The sequence below is a fragment of the Acartia tonsa genome, chromosome 7 (genome assembly GCF_053477335.1).
Source record: "Acartia tonsa isolate MP-2025a chromosome 7, ASM5347733v1, whole genome shotgun sequence".
Taxonomy (NCBI): domain Eukaryota; kingdom Metazoa; phylum Arthropoda; class Copepoda; order Calanoida; family Acartiidae; genus Acartia; species Acartia tonsa.
The window spans coordinates 49,525,748-49,532,307 of NC_137266.1; positions in this window are offsets into that span (position 1 = coordinate 49,525,748).

The window sequence follows — 6,560 nt, forward strand, 5'->3', positions numbered from 1 at the left end:
ACTTGGTGTTTTTTTTGGATATAACATTCTCCATTATATTAAAATTGTAAAGATCTACCTTCCTGTATTGTTCGCCCCTTTGGTGTTAACACCCTTTGAACGCCGCTATTAACTTGCCACATTTTTAACTTTATTTTAAAAACAGAACTAGAAAAATTCAAGTGACCGTTTTGACATTTTGTTTGTTAATTTAGCGCTCTTTTTCAGGGTCAAAATATATAATAAACATTATATACTTATAAGGAAAGAACTTATAAATAGAGAATGAGAAAAAGAAAGAAAGTGTGAGAGAAAATTTTATATTACACATGTTATACTGTTATGAAGGATTATTTGATTTACAAGAAAGAAAAAGAACAATCAGTTATATTAAAAAAGTTTAACCAATTAAGAAAAAATAAAAGTGACTAACTTTGCTATAAAATAAAAGTAGTAATAAATACTTATTAGATGCATAGTTAAAAAAATAGATGATTTTAGCTGAAACATAATGTGTTGAGGTATATCTATCTCCAACTTTTGTAGGTTTATAAATAAAACATATTTTTTTCTATATAGTGTATCCCTCTATGATCTATATCCTTTTTCGTATATGGAATTGCGCTTGAATTTAAATTACCCATGATAATGTAATTCACATGAAAAAAATAAATTTTGTGTTTTGTTTTTTTTGCAAGGTTAAACAGGGATAACGGAAAGTAGTTCTGAAAAAAAAATAAGTGATGACACACAAAATTAACCTTTCGATAGATAATAAATAGTGCTCGAAACGTTTAGACACTTAACTTACTGAACCAACCAATCACTATGTAATAAAAGTCCCCTAAGTTGCTAAACCAATAAATAAAAAAACGTTATTATAAACTTTGGGGATTAGTGTGATAAACAGCCAAAATTTCCTTCGATCCCTGCGAAATTACAGTAATCTTTTTCTATTTCAGAAAGACATAAGTTTTCATGATTATTAATCTTATTATTTTTTGTAAATCATGAGTTGTACGTATTTGAATTGGTTGTCCTTGTTAATTAAAACCAAAATAATATATAGCAAGCTAGGATTTTAATAAAATTTGTAATAAAATAATTCACAGATAATATGAAATAGACTTTCATTTCTGATTAAACTATGAATATTTTAAAACTTTTCATATAATAACCTAAAACCTGTCTGCAGCATCAATATAAATATTTTCTTTTGAATGTTTAAATAACGTCTATGTGTGTAATATTTTTTGAGTAGATTCGTATAAGTCATGTGTTCTCTTAGAAACAGTTTAGAGATTACAATTAAAAACATTATCATTCCTAATCTTTATGTCTTTAAGATCTCACAAACAGTATGGCCACTTGGGTAATCATTAGGGAAAATTGTGGACCATGGAAAGAAAACCAAGTAGCGAGTTTCGTCGTATTTTCAAAGTAGCTTTTGATTGGTTATTTTAGGTTGGGTAAATAATTATGATTGCCCCACCGGGGCTAGAAAAAGAGAAAATATAATGTGAAAATACGAGAAAACCCGCTACTTCGTTTTCTTTCCATAATCCAAAATTTGTATTGTCTCCATTTGTATTTTAAGGTATTTATTTAGCAATAGCTGTCAGCCTCTGATATATTAATCATTTCACTTTATTTCTCTAAAAATAGAATTAAATCATGCAAAATAAAACCCAAGGATTTTCTCTCTAAATAATATCACATCTATTAGAAGTTGATTCATTGTAGTTATTTAATCAATTGAGAATTATGTCACATACACAATTCTATTCTATACAATACAAATTATAAAGTAGGGAATTTGAGTTGATAACGATGGGATAGAGTGATAAATATAATATTATTCTTTGTAAATTTACTAGCGGCTACGCATATTTATTTTTTAATAGTCTTTTTTTTAAGTCTGTGCGTTTTTTCCCCTATCTACCTATCCATTTGTTTTTTTAGCTCCTTTCTTTCAAACCCCCCCCCCCCCCCTCTTCGCCTCCTTTACGTCTAACTACTTTTTCACAATAGGGGTTAGCGGGGGAGGGGGGGGGGGGTAGAAGTATTATCCAAATTCCTACTATTCAAAAGAATTGTACAATTTAGCCTAAATTTCTATGTTATATAGTTATGATATTCTACGCTAGACGTCTCAAACGCATTTTAGTTAAACATGTGTTTTTTTAACAAAGAAATATAAAAAAGTGTTTTTGTTTTGTTCTCTTATTATATTACAATTTCTATGTAAAATTTTGTGTTTTTGGCTACTTTTTCTTGCAATTTATTTAAAACAGTTTCTCTATGTTTAAAAATATAAAATGTACGTACTTTTACTCAATCTTAAGCACGATCCTTTTGAATGTTTAAAAGGGAAGTGATGAATAGTTGAAATCTATCGACTTAATGGTAGAAGCTTGCAGACGATCATCAAAAATCATTTGTAAGTTATACAGCTCTGATCCCGATAACATTATAACCAATGTTTTTCTATGTTAGCTTCCACTGGAAGCGCTAATAATAATGAATAATATTATTGGACCAGTTCCTTAGGTCATTAAAACTGATATTAATTTTGGTATTTTATTTGATATTGGTGGAAAATTGTCTGTAATACGATGCTATACATAAGATTTCAGAATGGCTGAGAGCCAGTTATAAAATCGGTATTGAAGCCATATTAGAAAATAGTAGATCAACTACAGAACTATCAAATTAAACTCATCTCTCTATGATATACTGTGGTGGTGAATTTTTAATCAATTTATGTTAAGATGTCATAATCATTCATCATTGGTGTGCGTTTATTTCCACATATTATTACATAAACTTAATTCTGCTATATTAAAAAATAATCTCACTAACCACTAATCTTTATGGTTCTACTTTACAGTGAAACTCTATATAAGTCCTGGGATGGTTTTAGGCTATTTTTTTGAATGTCTGGGTATGGTTCAAGGATAATTTCTGCACTTCCATATCCCTTCGAATATGCTAGGGGCGCAGCCTATTTGATTTAAAAACATAATAACAAATCAGGGAGGGAGGGGACATGTGGCTATTTATTACTTACACTAGTCCCCAAAGTTTTATTATAACGCTTTCTTAATCTTTGGCATAACATTTTTTGGGAATTTTATTTTTGATAAGTTTATTTGGTTTAGTGTCCATATACGTTTTAACCACTAATTATAATCAACAGAAGTGATTATTTTGTGTATCATTATTGGGAATGTACATCAAGTTATCGGCCATAGTCTTATCTCTTTAGATTCTTCAGTTAGAATTTTTTTGAAACTTATGCGGAATTCAATGCACACCTTGTGTATACCCCCATATAAGATTAGCTTTATAGCTGTCGGATTCAATCAATAGCTTCAGTTTATTAGAATCAAAACTATCTGTTCCTTCAAGTCCATACGTCCGTCCATCCGTACGTCTCTTAAACTCTAAGCTACATGTATTGAGGATAAAATTCGGTTTTGATTACAACATTTAAAAAGAAAAGGTCAGAAAAATGGAAATCAAGAAAAAAATATTTTTCATTTTAAGAAAAACTTTTTCTAGTATGGCTTTAAAACCAGTTTTCAGCCACACTAAGAAATCATGCATATCATCGTATATCAGACAAATTTCCACGAATAATAAAATCAAATCATAAAATTAATAACAGTTTTGTTAGACCGTGCCTAAAACTGGTTTTAATCTAATATTTTTTTCTTAATTATATGCGTGGAAATCTGTCTATAATACGATGTGATAAATAACTATTCTGTGTATTTGAAAAAAAGCTCATATAAACAAGCCCAGACTTAAGCTGACATATTCTTTACAAAGAAAGGACTGTCCTTATTAGATTTATCTTTATTTTTGAGTTTTTACCTAGAAGTAAAATGTCAAAAGTAATCTTGCTTTCGTAGCTTTTCTATATCCTCTACTTTTATGTCGAATTTACTGATCTTTTATTCTAAAATTATTTTACTATGCTTCTTTTTACAGACAATTAATCTAGCAGAAAACTATTCGTACAGTCCGTTTAAATGCAGTAGAGATCTGTTATTCTATCAAGAAACACACACACATACACACACATACATACATACACAAACACACACACAAAAACACATACACACAAACATGTAAGGTTTGCCATGGAGGAAGGGGCCATTGGGCTGTTTATTACACTGATACCCAAAGTTTTACAATAACGTTTTCTAATTCGTTGACTTGGAGTTGTTTATTAAATTTTGATTAATTGGTCCATTAAGTTGAGTGTACAAACGTCTCAATCACAAATTGTAATTTTATGGATCATCAATTTATTGACTATTATCTTATCCCTTAAGATCCCTGAAGTTTTGCACAAAGCAGAAAAAAGAGAGGCTTAGAAAGAGAAAAGTACACGTTTACTGCATTTTATAATAAAGAGGCAGTTTTGGCCAGATTTGTAGGGACGCAATAGATAGATAGATACATGCAAGAAAGAAAGATTGTGATAGTTTTAGGAAAGTGAAAAATAATACCTAGAGTAAGAGATTAAAGATTGGGAAAAAGTAGATTGATATAACAAAATATATATAAAAAAGTAAAAGAAAGATAAAGGACAAGATAAAACAGAAAAGATAGATAAAAAGAGGAGTATTAGAATATTAAAATACCCAGGGGTATGGTGTCAGAACTAAATAAGCAAAATGTAAATGTATAAGAGTCGAAGCAAAATTGTAAGTAAATTTGTTAAAAAACTGCTGGATACAGGATAATTTTTATGGACAAACTTATATTTTTAGGACTTGATTATAGAGTTGCTTTGCTTATAATGTTATTATAGAAAAGATTCGCTATTAAAAGGTATGATGAAATAAAATAGATTAAGAAAAAGAGAGAAAGATAAATATACTTAATCATATACACTAAAAAGATGATCTGCATTTATTTTCATGCAGTAAATGTAAAAATAAATTAGTGAGTATATATTTTTTTATAGCGAAGTTTTTCTATAATTAGGGTCGGTCCGTCCGAACGTCGAATGGAGAGCTTTTTAAATTTATATAGGCATGTTAGAATTGTCCCATTGATTTCAAACTTTGCATGGTGATTCCTGTAGTAGTAAGGTACAATTTATAAACCATTGCAACTCTATACTTGTTACCAGAATGTCAGTACATCCATTTTAAACATGTTGCTTTTTAACTTTTTTAACAACAAACTCTTATGTGATATAGGTAATTATCCAAGTGATCTGATTTTTGAAATACTAATTCCTAGGGCAACCAAGTCCAATGTTATATGCTTTGCTAATATGGATGTTGTCATCCTCGTTCATGCATGATTCTTAGCTCCTACGCAAATATTACGTGTTTGCAGCATCTCAAAATCAAGGCTAGGCACCTACACATTCATTTGCAAAAAATAGGGATTCAAAGGGATAAGGCAATAACCGATAAAATGATATAATCTCCAGTAATGATAAACAAATTACCCATTTGAAAAATTACAATTAGTAGTTGCAACGTTTGGACACTCAACTAAATGAACCAATCAATCAAAATCAAGTAAAGTCTCCAAAGTTAATTAGCCAACAAATAAGAAAACTTTATTGGTAAATAGTATAATAAAACAGCCCAATGTCCCCTTTCTGCATTTATTTTTATAGTTATCAACGCATTTTATTATAGACAGCTTTCTGGGGATATTAAAATGAAAAATTATAACTAACTTGAAGGTATTAATATTATGATTTTATTTTAATATTCGTTGAAAATTGTCTGTTATACGGTTGCTATACATGATTTTTTCAGTATGGTTTAAAACAAGTTCTTATAAACACAGCTGCGGCTGCCGAGCCCTGCATAAAAATCTTCTTTTATTTCACAAAGTAGGGGCAGATGAGAATCAGGGTGTCGAAATCAACTTTAATTTTTAGGTGCGCGACACTCACACACATACACACTCACACACACACACACAATCACACAATTTTATAGGCACACTAACAAATTTACACACATACAGGCATTTTAGTTACAAGTTACGCCACTAACACACACACACGAACGAACACACACACACACACACAAACACTGGGTATAAAAGTTCTAAGCAGTGTGTTTATATCAGGTTGTAATAGTTATTTATAGCAACGTACTATAGAAAGATTTCCGCTTATATTAAATGAAAAAATTAGATATTAAAACCAGATTTTTGGGCCTAAAAACTGTTATTAATTTTTTCGAGTTTTTATTTTGTTATTCGTAGAAAATTGTCTGTAATACAATGCCTTACAAGATTTTTCAGTGTGGCTGAGAACCCGTTCTAATCCATGCTAGGAATACATCTTTTCTTAAGTTAATACATGTATTTTTGTCCGTCCATCTATATTCTAATCCATAAAGTCTCTTATTTTAAATGTTTAGAAATGTCATATTTGAAGATTTATTGACAAAAGTCAAATCAAACTCCATTTGGTCAAATAAAAAGTTTGTCTTCAAATTTTTAGTTGTTTTGTATATTCTCCGCTAAACTATCTGCCTCTCTCTAATACTCTCCTTCTCTCTCACTCTCTTCTCTCTCTCTTTCTTTCACTC